A 15,000-nucleotide genomic window follows, 5' to 3' on the forward strand; every position below is an offset into this window, starting at 1 on the left:
TCCACAAGTCTAAGGGTCTCCCTGCTTTGGACCTTTTACGGAGGAGAGACTGAGCATGTTTGGTTCCATGCCTAGATAGATCTTGTGCTTTAGGGAAAGCGTGTACTCGGTAGGAGCCTAGACTTCTACAAAGTATTCCATGTTCACACTGTTCACTGTGGTTGGCTTCCTTACTTTCACTGACTGAAGGAAAAAAAAAAAAAAAAAAACCAGACAGTGTCCAAGGACGAGGCATTCTAAAGAAGGAACGGAACGTGTGTGGTCCAAGCTACCTGATGTCGCCATCCTCATGGTAGGAAGAGGACTTTTTTGGGGGAGTGGGGAGGCAAAGTAGAAGATATGCAGATAATGTTTGGGGGAAGGAGAAAGAGATTTTAGTCCTAAAGGTGGTCACTTCTCAATGGAAAAGAAAGAAAACGAGGGACAGGCTAAAAATGGGCACAGACGATTGGAAAAGGTGTGTGAAGAAAACGGTCTTTGGAAAGGAATCGGATCCGTGGTCAGGACTGACTGGATAAGATGAGGATGGATTCAAAGACAGAAATGAGTTTTCGTATCAACGTGAAACATGTGCAAAAATAGAATGTAGTTGTCTCTCTGTGTTAAAAAGACAAGGTTTGGGTTTAGGGTTTGGGTTTTTCTTTCATCGGTCTGCTCTGTCCATCATGAGAGATTAGATTAGATTAGGAAAGGTTTCTTCCTTTATCTTTAAGGAGAGAAGGAAGGGGAGAGAGAGAGAGAGAGAGAGAGAGAGAGAGAGAGAGAGAGAGAGAGAGAGAGAGAGAGAGAGAGAGAGAGAGGGAGGGAGGGAGAGAGAGAGAGAGAGAGAGAGAGAGAGGGAGAGAAGGAAGGAAGGAAGGAAGGAAGGAAGGAAGGAAGGAAGGAAGGAAGGAAGGAAGGAAGGAAGGAAGGAAGGAAGGAAAAGGAAGCAAGAAAGAAAAGCTTATGCCTTGTCAAAAGTCATCACTTATTTTCTAGGTTGCCGTTATCAGGTCTCGGAGGACTCGCATCAGCTTAGTCCTCTCGAGATTCAAAGAACCAGGTGTGGCTCGGAACTGAAGAAGAAGCTTCTCTCTCTGCCTAGCAAGTCTCTCCTTGGGATGTCGGTGACCTGGCTAGCGAAGCACTGTTTCACAGTGACCTATATCCGATTAAGTGCTTTACAACCTTTTGGATATTTTGGACACACTTGCCCCCCGGTTGAAGGACAGGTGAAGTCCTTTGGACTTAGAACGCACTTTGAGTTAGGATGCAGGAGGAGAGGGCCCTCGAAATAGCCCAAAAATGTGTTCTCTCTCCTGAGAAACGAGAGAGATGAAACTGAGTACGTTTCTTGGAGAGCTTCGATGACACGGGAAGCGTCGTCAAAGAGGAAGGAACAACGTGAAGTCTACTTTGGCTTGTGTCTGTACACCGATGTGTTCTAACTGTTCCAGACATGATGGGATGTTTCTTCCTGGAAGTCTTCTCTGCCCTGGCATAAAGGGTTGTCTGTCGTCGTCAAAATGGAGGCTCACACGAAAGGGACGGAACCCAGTATCAGGGAGGTGTTCTAACCGACGTTCACGCCAAGGCAGCAACAACAGCCTGTTGAAAGGTGGTGGGGGTGGCGGGGCACACGTGGATCGAGTCCATTCTGTCCTGTCAACAGCCGGTCGGGGCTATGGCAGACGGGAGACGGCGGCCCGGCCGGTTGGTTACTCCCTGGCCAACCTCCCCCCTCCCCCCCCACCCCCCACCCACCTTGCATTCCTTCACCCACCCATGGTGCCTTGAAGATGACCCCAATTGTACATAGACATTGGCGGGAAGATTTCTACAGTCTACCGGCAACGTCTGACCTGTCATGCTTGTAACCCTGGAGGGGGGGGGGGGGGCTATTTTTCTCTCTGGAAAGAAAGCCTCCTCTCTCTGGACCCTCTGAACCCCAGCCACTGGACTTCATTCCACTGCCACTTAGTAGGGGTCATCCAAACATTCTTGTGGCCGTAGGTATGTCTTCCGTGTGGGTTGAAGTCTTCCCTCACTCACTGCAAGCCTGATGTCCTCACCGTGGCACAGAGACTGTTAAAAAAACAAAATGTGTTTGCCACTTGGGGTCTACCTTCCACAGCCTCCCCTGTGATCAGATCACGGCACCCGCTTCGCTGGGCAAATCCTACAATCCTTCACAGAAGCTCTTGCAAACTTTTTGGAACCGTCACTCGTCCAGTCACGCTCGATCATCAGGCAAGGTCGGCAGAACCGATGGAAAGACTGGACTCCAAGGAGAACAAGGATGACTTACACGGGGTTGAATGAACTGATGAACAGGATGATAATGTGTATGACTACTTGTGTAAAGTAGGACGGATTGGGGAAGCGGGGGATAACTTAGGGGGTTGGGATGAACATGTACACATGACTGTACATAAAATCGGTAATCAACAAGCAAGCGCCTCCTACTACATAGCACAGGAAACTCTACTCAATACTTTGTAATAAGCCTATGAGAGAAAAGAATCTGAAAAAAAAAAACCCTACGTAAAATACCTTTATACACACACACACACACACACACACACACACACACACACACGTATGTAGGTATATGTATATATATATACATGTATGTATATATGTATATGTATATATGGAGAGAGAGAGAGAGGAGAGAGAGAGAGAGAGAGAGAGAGAGAGAGACAGAGACAGAGAGAGACAGAGACACTGAGACAGAGAGAAAGAAGAGACAGAGAGACAGAGGGATTAGGACTGATTCCTAAATCTTTTGTTTTCCAGATACAAGGAAAAACAAAAACAAACCAACAAAACCCAATTTTCTTTTTTCTTTTTAAAGATGGACATCCATTTGGTAACTTGTACCTCTGTCAGCAGGATGGAATCACTGATCTTTTTCTTCCTACCTTCCTTAATTCAGAAACTCTCAGTGAGGCTTCTTAGTTCCTTGGCAACCGAGTTATTTGCATACGTTACTTGGAGGCCAAAATTATGTTTCCATAAAACGGGGACACTCACTTGTGGATATGAAGTTCTGGAGCTACTCGTTTCCCTTAGGGTGTTGTTCTTAACCTGAAAACTGGACTGCATCCCGAAGTTTTTTGAGTTCCCTCCAATATCTGGCTACGTTATCCCCATGAACGTTTGCCATTTTCTCCCACCCTTTTGACTTGGCCTCACTGAGAACTAAAATGGCCCTTTGCCTGAAGCTCTGCAAACGGAAGCTAGAGAACTTGACGAAACGGCCACAACGGCTCCTATGGAAACAATCCTCGTGCCTGTTTCTTTGAGAGCCACTCCGAAATTTGAACCAAACACCCGACGACATCATCAGAGGTGTTTCAGACTTCTAAAGTTGCTTCGACCCTGACATCTAGAAATCTCCTTCACTCACTCACTCACTCACTCACTCACTCACTCACACACACACACACACACACACACACACACACACACACACACACACACACACACACACACACACCTACACACACGAGTCACCAGCTCAGCTTTAATATGTTCCAAGGAACTTTCAGAGGAGGGAACTCTTGGGCTCCAGAGTAGGCCGCCCCAAAATCTGCCTCCATGCTCTATTGATTATTTTGAATTCAAGTGACTTAAGAACCGGCCAGCACAAGAGGGACACACTGGCCCGCCTTTCTGTCCTCCTGCGGAGGAAGATCTCAAGTGAAGACATCTGCTTCCATGCATGTCCATGATTCTCAAATGGTGTAGTGGGGTTTCCTGGGTTAGGAAAAGGAGGGGACATCTTTTGCCTGGAAAAAAAGGCCTGTTTCTCACACAACCTCCTCCCATCCCTTACCTCTCTCCCTCCTTCCCTCCCTGCAGTTTGGAGGGGACAGCCTAAGGGTGGGGAAATTGGGGAAAGAAAAAAAAAGACAAAGCCATTCATTAAAGAGAAGCTCGAGGCAAAGTCAAAGGCTCCGACTTGACCGGAGAGCTTTCTGCATTTGAATGGAGCGATTGAACGAGGCCCTGCCGAATGAATCGTCCGGACCTCCCCTCCCCTCCCCCGCTCCTGGCAAAGGTCAGTCCAGGGGACTTAGGAAGGAGCTCTGGAGAAGGAACGGGGGTGGGGGTGGGGGTGGGGGCGGGACCAACAGACAATAGCCGCTGCCTGCCTGCCTGCCTGCCTGCCTGCCTGCCTGCCTGCCTGCCGGGCTGAGGCCTGAGGCCTGAGGCCTGAGGGCCACCACGCTGGCTCCCGTAACACAATCCCTTCCAGGAAACTGCTGTGATGACTGTTTGGCAGTGAAGGATCAACTCTGAACTCTCTTGGCCTATTTCTGCAAAAGGCCCGAGCCTCAGCTACGACAGATTCTCTGGGTTTCTTGGCACAGGGACTGACCCGCACCTTCCCGTCCTGTCAGATCCTCCTTTGTACACACGCCTCCACTCACTGGAAGGGTTCTTTGGCCTCGTCCAGAAAACGAACACACAAAAAGAAACCCACAAACAAGACTGAAATGATGTGTTGGTAGTTATGGGAAAGAAACCTGTTCCTCTCACACACCTGAGGGCACGAAGCGAAGGCAGGTTCTCGGCCGGAGGGGCACGGGGTGAACCGAGGTCGGTCAGCGCCCCCCTCCCCCCGCTTCTCTCCCAGGTGACGTGGGCCCCCCTTCCCCGCCTCCCTCTGCGCCCCCCATCCCCACCCCGCCCTGGTTCTGATATTTCACTCGGGAAACTTCTCTAGGCCGGCCGAGATGCCAGCTTGCTGTCCTGCCGTTTCATGTCCATCTCTATCAGCCATGTCCAAAAGGCACGGGAAATCGTGGACAGCAGATAGCGCACCCAGAGTTGTGTGTGTGTGTGTGTGTGTGTGTGTGTGTGTGTGTGTGTGTGTGTGTGTGTGTGTGTGTGTGTGTGTGTGTGTGTGTGTGTTTGGTGGGGTTTCTGTCTGCGTGTGTGTTTGCTTTGGGTTTGGCTTTTTTTTTTTTTTCTTCGATAAACTCGCCCCATTTGGGAGTCGGGTGGAACACGGTGGGTGTCTCCTGGCCTGCCGCCCTAACAAACCCCAAAGAGACTCATTTTGGGGTCTCGGCCAGCCAGGTCCCCTTTCTTGGAATTCTGGTTTCACAAATCCGTCTCGTGTCCATGGAATTCTCAGGTCCAGCCATCGACCCTAAGGACGGGGAGGGAAGGTTTTGTCCCGGGGACATCTTCCTTCCTTGCCCGCCTCCTCGAGGTTCCGGACGCTTCGGTATGCTGACGTGCCGTGCCCTCCTCAGCTCCACCCCGACCCCCATCCCAACCCCCCAAACCCCCACCCCCCCGTTTTGGGGAACTCTGTGAACAGGGGTGGTGTTTTTCACAGCCAAACACACTCTCACCGTAAGACCCGGCCCTCGGAGGACTCCTTGCTATGAATGGACCCGAGGTGACGCGGGGAGTCGAACGGCTGAGGTCCACGCAGAAACCTGCACGCGGACCTTGACGGTGGCGGTTTTATTCCTCACTGCCAAGAACTCTCTCGGAGGTGACCGAGACATGTCTTTCAGGAGGTGAATGGACACGTACGTAGCCTGGGGACGAGCCGTAGGTAACATGCTTTCTCGGAAGAGAAAAACCATGGACGGGATGAACGGGTCAGCGGGGTGGTGGTGGATGGTGGATGAATAGGCGGAGGGCAGGGGACGTTTAAGGCAGGGAAACTCTCCAAAGGTAGGATCCTGATGGTATGAAGGCAAACGTTTTGCATAGGGCACTACCTGAGATGGGGTGAATCGAAGGGACCTACCTCTATGGGCCACCACCCCCTCCTCCCCACCATGAAAGCGCCCCAAACAAGCCTGCTCTTTTTACCCCAGTTGAAGACCCTTGCTAAAGCCAGAAGGCAAAAAGTGACCATGAGAAATCTGACCAGCCGTCGCTTGGGACAAGAGCGAGGCCAATGAATCCAGTGAAAAGTTGACAGAGGGGCCTGGGTCCCTCGGCTCGACCCCTTCACTGAGAAGCCAAAGCCTTTTACGCAGGGATGAGCTTTTCCACACCTAGGTTTCTTCGGCCAGTGCGACGTTCATGAAACACGCTAAAGGAAAATGATCGATCGATGTGTTTGCCGTCTGCCTGAGCGCACGCGATACGAAATAGAAACCGGGGGAGGGGGTGTGTGCTGATGTTCGGGGTCTAATGGGAGAAACCTTGGAGGGTTTTTGCCCTTAGGGTGCCTTGGTCTGGGGTTGACTTGTGTGCGCTGAGAACGAGGGCCGTTATTGAAGGCCCTGTGCAGATTTTGAACACCATGATCCATGGAACCCTGAAGTTTTGGAACCTAGAAATCTTTTGGTCTGCATTTGAGTTGGAAATCTTCTCCTTGACAGAAAGAATCACACAGAAGGAGGAGGAGGGGGAGGAGGAGGAGGAGGAGGAGGAGGACGAGGACGAGGACGAGGACGAGGACGAGGACGAGGACGAGGACGAGGACGAGGTGGAGGAGGACGAGGAGGAGGACGACGAGGAGGAGGATGAGGACGGGGACGAGGTGGAGGAGGAGGACGAGGAGGACGAGGAAGGGAAATGGAACTGCATGATGAGCAGATCAGCTTTTCGATGTCAGCAAGGCACCCGCCGCCCAGTTCTCTGGGTGAACTGTCTTGATCTTGCACATCTCTACCGCCTCCGAAATGTGAACACAGCCTGCGATGGCCTGACTGAGACTAAGGCCAGTGGACTGGATGAGGTAGAACCTGAAACCAAAGGGAAGGAAAAAAAAAAAAGAAAAGAAAGGAAGAAAAAACAGAAAAACCAAAACGGAAACAAACCAAAAAAAACCCCCCAAAAATAACAACGGGGGGAGGGGAGGGGGAAGTGGTCTCTTTAAGAATACAAACCGGTGGAAGGGCTCCCTCACCCAAACACTAATTCGCCGTCTCCTTCGGGACCAACACGAATCTTAAAAGTCTTTCCCCACAGATAATAAAAAGCCTTAGCCATCGGAGGAAATAAACGTCACCTATTCCAACGGTTCTTTATAGATAAGCAAGAGAGCGAATTTTCGATTGTACTACCTGCTTTGTGGCTGACTACAAGTTTTTAAATGAAAGCTATGAAATCTCTGGTCATGTCGGTCTCTAGGTAGGTAGGTAGGTAGGTAGGTAGGTAGGTAGGTAGGTAGGTACGTACGTACGTACGTACGTACGCACGCACGCATGAGACAGACCTACAGACATTTTGGAAAAGGACTGGGGAGTGGCCTAGGGCCAAACAGGCCTTGCCAGCTAAAGAACAGAGGCCCTGGGGGCCTGAGTCTCCGACACACACCCGCACACCCACCCACACCCACCCACCCACCCACACACACCCACACACACACACACACACACACACACACACACACACACACACGAGGCTCTCGGGAGTAAAAGATTAACTTTACCTCTGTTGACACCCACGACTATACCTAGTTGTCCCAAGACGAGGAGCTCCACTGTACATTTAACCCTTATCTGTTCCTGTGCTTTCTTGCAGAAAATTCTCATGTGCTTCTTTCCCCTCGTGGAAGCGCTTGCTCTTCCCCATAGGTAGCCACCGTGCAACCAGCTGCTGCAGATCCGAGAATTTGGAGGATTTCTGGAAACGATCGGTGATCCCGAGACAAACTCTCCCTTCCGTGATCAGAGCAACTCGGGGAGGTGTCTCTCCCCCCCAACCCCCACCCCGCCCCCCCCCACCGCCTTCTCCCTTGTGTACCAGCTATCTCTTTTAATAAAATAATAATAATGATAATAATAATAATAAAATAAATTAAAAAAGAAAAAGTTTTGCTTTGCTGACCTTAGAGTCTTGTGGAAGCGATCTTCGTTTCTATGGCACTGCTGTGCAAGAATCTGGGAAGGGGAAGGGCCTGGTAACAGGTATGTCTGTAGCTACCTTCTAGAGCTGGCCTGTTCCTACGTACGGATCCGAGTGCCACAATTAACTTGGGAAAGAGCTCTCTTGAAGGGCTTAGGAGGAAGCACTCCCGAATTATTCAGGCTACTAGAGAGGGACCCAAAGGGTTTTGCAAGTTCACGTGATCTAGGATGAACCCTCCGGCTGAGAATAGCCAGGGTCAAGGTATGGGTTTTATGAAACTAGGCATGTCTTTGGGGTGATCGGCATTCGAGGTCATCCTTTTCTTCTATCTACGTCGATCCCCAAATCCAATAAGTTCACGGGAGTGAACCAAGTTCGTCAGCAAGGAAAAGGACTTGGGGATGATGGCTGACACCGTCTAAAGTCTCAGGAAATGTTCACGGGTCATCTCGTCGTCATGGGATTTAGAACAAGTGATGTCGATAGCTCTAGGTGGAGGAACTCCTTAAGAAAGGTTATGTTTTTTGGTATGTCTACTTGAAAACAGTTTCTCCCAGACCTTTTGGGTCACTTTAGGAACTTTAGTGTTGGTGTAAGCGGAATGATGGGGAGGGAATTCGTGGAACGTCTAGATCGTTTCCAAAGATGACCTATGGAAACGTTCGTGGCTCAACAAGTCTCAGTCGACCTACGTCGGTCTCCTTATTACAGAAAGACTAAAGATGTTCCGATGTATGAGTCCACACCTCTAGCATCACTTTGGGGAAAAAACATTTTAAAAAAGTGATGCTGCGTGAAAATGTACGCTTCTAGGCGTGATGAAATGGAATCATCCATTTGCCGGTCCAGAAACACTGGTGTCACAGACCCCGTTCACCATGGCTTCCTAGTTCCTGTTCGTGACCGATTCAGGTTTCTAAGCGTTCCGAATTCTTATTGTCTTTTTTTTCTTTTCCTCTCCATTCTTGTCTCAAAGAACTTTACGTTCCAAAAATATTTTTTTTTACCTACCAAATCATAGGTTGTCTGTTTGTTCCAAAAACTTTTAGGTTGAGAGATTTTTTCTTTCTTTCTTTCTTTCTTTCTTTCTTTCTTTCTTTCTTTCTTTCTTTCTTTCTTTCTTTCTTTCTTTCTTTCTTTCTATCTTTCTTTCTTTCTTTCTTTCTCTCTTTTCTTCCTTTTCTCTCTCTCTCTCTTTCTCTTTCCCTCTTTCTCTCTCTCTTTCTTTCTGTCTTTCTCTCTCTCTCTCTCTCTCTCTCTGTCTTTCTCTCTCTCTTTCGCTCTTTCCCTCTCTCTTTCTTTCTCTCTCTCTCTCTCGCTCTCTTTTTCTCTCTCTCTTTCTTTCTCTCTTTCACTCTCTCTCTCTTTCGCTCTTTCCCTCTCTCTTTCTCTCTCTCTTTCGCTCTTTCCCTCTCTCTTTCTCTCTATCTCTTTCTCTCTCTTTCGCTCTCTTTCTCTCTCTTTCGCTCTCTTTCTTTCTCTCGGTCTCTCTTTCTCTCTCTCTTCCTTTCTCTCTTTCACTCTTTCTCTCTCTCTTTTGTTCTTTCCCTTTCTCTTTCTCTCTATCTCTTTCTCTCTCTTTTGCTCTCTCTCTCTCTCTTTCGCTCTCTTTCTTTCTCTCTTTCTCTTTCTCTTTCTTTCTCTCTTTCGCTCTTTCCCTCTCTTCCTCTCTTTCTTTCTCTTTCTCTCTCTCTTTCTCTCTCTTTTTCTTTCTTTCTCTCTTTCTTTCTCTCTCTCTCTCTTTCTGTTTCTTTTTCTCTCTTTCTTTCTCTCTTTCTCTCTCTCTTTTTCTTTCTTTCTTTCTCTCTCTCTCTTTCTCTCTGTCTCTGTCTCTCTCTCTCCCCCTCTGTCTCTCCCTCCCTCTCCCTCTCCCTCTCCCTCCCCTCTCCCTCTCCCACTCCCACTCCAACTCTCATTCTCACTCTCTCTCTCTCTCCCCCCCGTCTCTCTGTCCCTCCCTCTGCCTCTCCCTCTCCCTCCCCCTCTCCCTCTCCCACTCCCACTCCCACTCTCTCTTTCGCTGTCTCTCTCTTTCTTCCTATCTTCCTATCTTCCTTCCTTCCTTCCTTCCTTCCTTCCTTCCTTTCCTTTCCTTTCCTTTCCTTTCCTTTCCTTTCCTTTCCTTTCCTTTCCTTTCCTTTCCTCTTCTCTTCTCTTCTCTTCTCTTCTCTTCTCTTCTCTTCTCTTCTTTTCTTTATTTTCCCTAACGAAAAGGTTCAGTTTGGGCCTCCAGTTCACTTTCCTCGCTGGGTTGCTTGTTTTCTGGAAGCTGAGTGGTGAGAGGCCTTGGTCTGTTTTGGATAGGCTCCCCTTACGGGATGTGCTTGGGCTTGTCCTAGGCCTTCATACGTCCACGTATACCCGTGCCACAAGCACACGCGATGCACGTACGTATACTGTACGTGCACGCTTTTTCCTTTGTTTTGAAGGCCAGAGTGGTTGTACGGCTTGACTTCTTCGCTGGTATGGTGTGTCGTGGTCTCGGTGGTCCGATACTCGGTGGTCCGACAGTCCGTTGTCGATACTTACCGCACTCCACGCACGCACGCACGCACGCACGCACGCACGCACGCGCGCGCGCGCGCACGCACACGCTCGCACTCGGGGTGTTGCATTGAGTAGATGTGCCCGAACTCAGTTTCTTTAGTGGATGGCTATGGACTCCACCCTCTCTCCCCCCCCGCCCCCCCACCCGCCCGCATTCCCCCGAGCCCCGCCTCCCCCATCCCCCACCCCCACGCCCACCCCCGCCCGTGGACTGTGGTCAGTCAGTCCATTTTGAAATCCATGCTTTCTCGTGACCGCGGGTGCGTTTTCCCCACCCACGCACCCATGTGTTGTCTTTGGACTTTGTCGCCGTCCGGGCAGAGATAGTTGTTTGTTTCCGCTTGTATGTATGGGGTCGGAGGGTATCCTTCCTTTCCTTTCTAGGTTCTGGGCTTTGCGTGTCTGCTTCCGACAGACCTCCACCGTTCGAGAGAGGATGAATTCCTGCGTTGTTCTCTGAGTGCTTGCCTGGTTTCGGTTTGCCAGTCCCCGCCTTCCCTCCCTCCCTCCCCCCCCCCTCCCTCCCTCCCTCCCTCCCTCCCTCCCTCCGTCCGGGCAGCCGGGGATCTTGCTCGTGACCCTCTGGGCACCCCGTGCCGGCCGCCCCGGGCCCCGCCGGCGTCTCCGTGGGATTTGCCCCCGCCGAGGAGTCGCGTGGGGAGCGCGTTTCCTTCGAGGCGGCCTCCCGGCGACGTCTTCCCAGCTTCCCAGGCCACCCCCCCCCCCACCCCCCGGTCTGCTGCCGGGGTCGCGCCGTGTCGTGCCGTCCCGGGAGCTAGCTCCGAGACGGACGCCTCGGGGCCGCGCCAGACGCCCGCCGGCTCGCCCCGGCGGGCTGAGCTCGGGCGTTTGGGCGGCCCGGCGCTGCCGCATCCTCGGTGGCCGGCCGGCGACAGGGAACCCGGCCCGGGGACGTTGGAGCCGTTGTCGGGAGCCACCTGGCGGCCGCTTTTATATTGTCCCTTGTCTCTGGAGCTTCGGCGACCTTCGTGAGGGCTGTGACTCGGCCGCCGGGCCCGAGGCAGAGTTCCGGGAGCCGGGCGACGCTGGCGGTGACTGTCCCGGTGGCGCCCAGGCGTGGGCGCCTCCTGCTGTCGCTTGAGATTGGGCGTGCAGGCCTATGAGGGTGTGACTGTCGCCGCGCTCTCGAGCCGGTCTGTGGGGCCGCCTGGCCTGGTCGACCAGCATCCGGCCGCGGGGACCGACCCGGCCACCCGACCCTCCTTCCTTCCTTCCTTCCTCCCTTCCTTCCTTCCTTCCTCCCTTCCTTCCTTCCTTCCTTCCTTCCCTCCCTCCCTCCCTCCCTCTCCCCCCCCCACCGCCCGGTCCCCACAGCGCCCCGCTCCGGAGGTGGGGACCGGCCCGTGCCCGTGCCCGTGCGTTTAGGCCGGTGGAGGGCGCGACGGGCTCGTTGGCGGGCGCGCGTGGGTCCCGGTGGTCGGATTCTCTCTGACCGATGCTTTTCCGAGTCGGACTCCGGAGGTGGGGACCGGGCTGGGCCGCGAGGGGTGACCCGGAGAGAGAGGCCCGGGCCCGGGTGCGGTCCCTCGTGGGCTCCGGTCGCCTGGGAGGTGCCTCCGTGCGAAAATGTTTCCAAGTCCCCCTGGGTCCGGGGACGCGGACGGACCGGGACCTGCTCGCGCGGGTGGCCGGGGAGGGCGCACCCGGCCCTTTAGCGGGCCCACGTGTGTCCCGGTCGGCGGACGCGACATTTTCTCACCCTCCGCCGCCCCCTCCTCCACCGCGAGTCCCGGCCCGGGGTGGGGGTGGCGGTGGGGACCGGCCCGAGTCGTACTGGGTGGCCCGGATAGGGCGGCCTGGGCCCGGGCGCGGTCCCTCGTGGGCCCCGCTCGTCAGAGGCGGCAGAGTGGGATAGTTCCTTTTCTTTAACCAAGTCTTCGCCCGGGGACTCGGAGGGACCGCGGTACGGTACCTGCTCGCGCGGGCGATCCGGGGAGGGCGACCCCGGCCCGCTCGCTGCCTCTGCCACGTTTTCCCGCCCCTCCCGCCCCGCCCCGCCCCCCCCCCCCCCCCCCCCGCGCTCCTCGGGTCGACCAGATGGCCCCGAGAGAGCTCCGGGGCTGCTGTGGATGGGGAGGTGTTGGGGAGAGGTAGCCGGGCCGAGGTCCCGGGGAGCCCCCCCGAGGTTCGTGGATGGGCCCCGCTGCCGGGCGCCGTGATTTTTTTCGCCTGAAATGGGCCTTTTTTACCACCAGGTAGGTGCTGACACGGTCTCCTCTGGCGTCTCTCGCTGGGGGTTCTGGGACTCTGGACGCGCGCAGGGCGCTGGGCTTTGGGCCGCCGTCTGGCGCCCGAACCGGCCCTTGCCACTTGAGCCGCCCGCTTGGGCCTGCGCGCCGGCTCTCGTGTGTGCGCCCGGCTGACCCGACCCGCGGTGCCGCCTCCGGTCTCTGGCTCACCCGAGGGCGGCGGGGCGAGGTGGTGCTGCGTGGGTCTTCTACCCCCGTGTGACTCCCCTTCCCCGCCGCAGGCACCCGGTGGTGGCTGAGACGACCCCACCCCGCAGGCTCCGTGCCACGTGTCAGGCGTTCTCCTCGCGGGGTCGTCGGCCACCTTTGCCCGAGAAGGAAGAGGAGAGAGAGGAAGGGGGGGGCTGGGTGCCGGCTGAGGCTGAAGCAGGCTCCTCTGGTGAGGGTCCTCGCCGTGCCCCTCCCCCCCTCGGGGCCCTCGTGGCCCCCTGGCTCTCTGGATTGACTTGACTGATCGATGTGGTGATGTCGCGCTCTCCTGGGCCGGGCCTTCAGTCGCGCCAGACGAGGGACGGACGTTCTTGGCGAACGGGACCGCTCTTCTCGTTCTGTCCGCGGGCCCCTCGCCTCTCTTGTCACGCCCTGCCGGCCTGCCGAGGGGTGTGTGGGAGGCAGGGGTGGTGGTCTCCGGCCCTGACCTGCGGTCTCCCGCCTCCTGCCTCCCGGCGTGGGCGGGGCCGTGGTCCTCGGACGCAGCAGACGTTCTAGCTTCGCCTCCTTGGCGTGTGCCTCGCGGGCGGTCCTCCCCGCGTCGGTGGGGGCCGTCCCGCCGCTGCGCCGCGCGCCCGCTGCCGGCGCGTGAGCGTGACTTGCTCGGTCCTCTGTGGTGCCCCTGGAGCGCTCCAGGTCGTCCCTCAGGCGCGCGAGGCCGAGCGGTGGTGTCGTTCCCTTTTCCCAGCGTGCTCCTCGGGGCCTCCGCCGCGGTGGCGTGTCCCGTGAGTTGGCTCTCTTGGGGGGGTCGAGACGGTAAAGGGCGCGGGGGCTTGCCTCTGTTTCTCTCCCTCGGTGGGGGGGACGGGGGCCTGCCGCCTCGTCGCCACCGTCCTCCCGCGGTGTGCCGTGGGGGGACTGACTTCGTGGCCGGGCCGACGCCGCGTGTGCCGCCGCCCCCCGCTTGCGTGTGCGTGGGGAGCCGCACACGGGCGTGGGTGCGATCGCGTTGGGCCGGGGCCTGCGAGAAGGGGGCGTCTGTCGCGCTTCTCGGGCGTGCTCCCCCCTTCCGGAGCCCGGTGGACGAGCCCGGGGGGGCGGCAGAGGTTGTGCCCCCGAGGCTGTGGCCGCGAACGCTCCAGCGGGCCGTGTGCTTACCCATACCGCAGACCCCCCCCACCCCTCCCACGGCCAGTCGTGGACTTGGTGGCTCGTGGAGCGCCTCCGTGGGCCCGAAGGGCAGAGACGATGGGTGGGGGATGACGCACCCTCGGTGAGAAAGCCTTCTCTAGCGATCCGAGAGGGAGCCTTGGGGTACCGGACCCCCCAGCCGCTGCCCCTCCCCAAGCGTGCGGTGGCCACGGTGGCCACCGCCAGAGCCACGTGGGCGGCAGAGGCCCTCGCCCTCGCGGGAGGGCTTGCGCCGGCCCCGCGGTGGGGCCGAGCGCCGCTCTTTGCCTACCGCGGCCCGCGCCTCCCCCCCTCTGAGTCGGGGGAGGGTCCCGCCAGGCCGGCGTCCGGCGCGGGGCCGTGTTGCGCGCGTGTGCGCGCGCGTGCGGTGACCCCGCGCGGTGGCGAGCCCGAGGCGGGGTTCGGGGACGCACGGGCGTCCCGACTCCCCGGTCCCGCAGCCGCGAGGAGCCCGTCGCGCCTGCCCTCGCCGCGAGTCGCGGCCAGGGGCGGTGTGTGGGCACGGCGCGGGTCGCCTCGCTCGGGAGCGTTTCCCTGGGGCGCGCGAGCCCCGGGGGTCGGACTCAGATGAAGGCGGATGTGGCGAGGACGGAGGAGGTGGAGTTTGGGCGGACGGGTCCCTCCGTGTCACGCGGGGGGGAAACCGTCGCACACGGGCCCCGGCGGCGGGGCCGGGTCGCGGGAGACCCCAGGGTGGCCGGGGCCGGCCGGCGTCCCAGGCGTCGTGGGACCGCCCTCGTGTGTGTGTGTGGCGGTGGGACCCCGCGCTTGTTTCCCTGGCGGGCCCGGCCGTGCCTCGGCCCTTCCTGTCCCTGGGCGGGCGCCCCCGCGCCCCTGCCCCGCGGCCCTCGCCGCTGTGTGTGTGTGTGCGTGCCGCCCCCTCCCCGTGGCCGCCGGCCCTCCCCGGCCCCCAGCCCTCCGTGCCCCCTTCCCCGTCTGGGATCGAGCCGGCCTCGCCCACGTGAGGGTGTCGCCCGCCCCGGCCGCCGCGGCCGGCGGCGTCCCCGGGTGGAGTGCTCACGGTCCC

This window comes from Lagenorhynchus albirostris, unplaced genomic scaffold (assembly GCF_949774975.1).
Source record: "Lagenorhynchus albirostris unplaced genomic scaffold, mLagAlb1.1 scaffold_370, whole genome shotgun sequence".
Classification (NCBI taxonomy): domain Eukaryota; kingdom Metazoa; phylum Chordata; class Mammalia; order Artiodactyla; family Delphinidae; genus Lagenorhynchus; species Lagenorhynchus albirostris.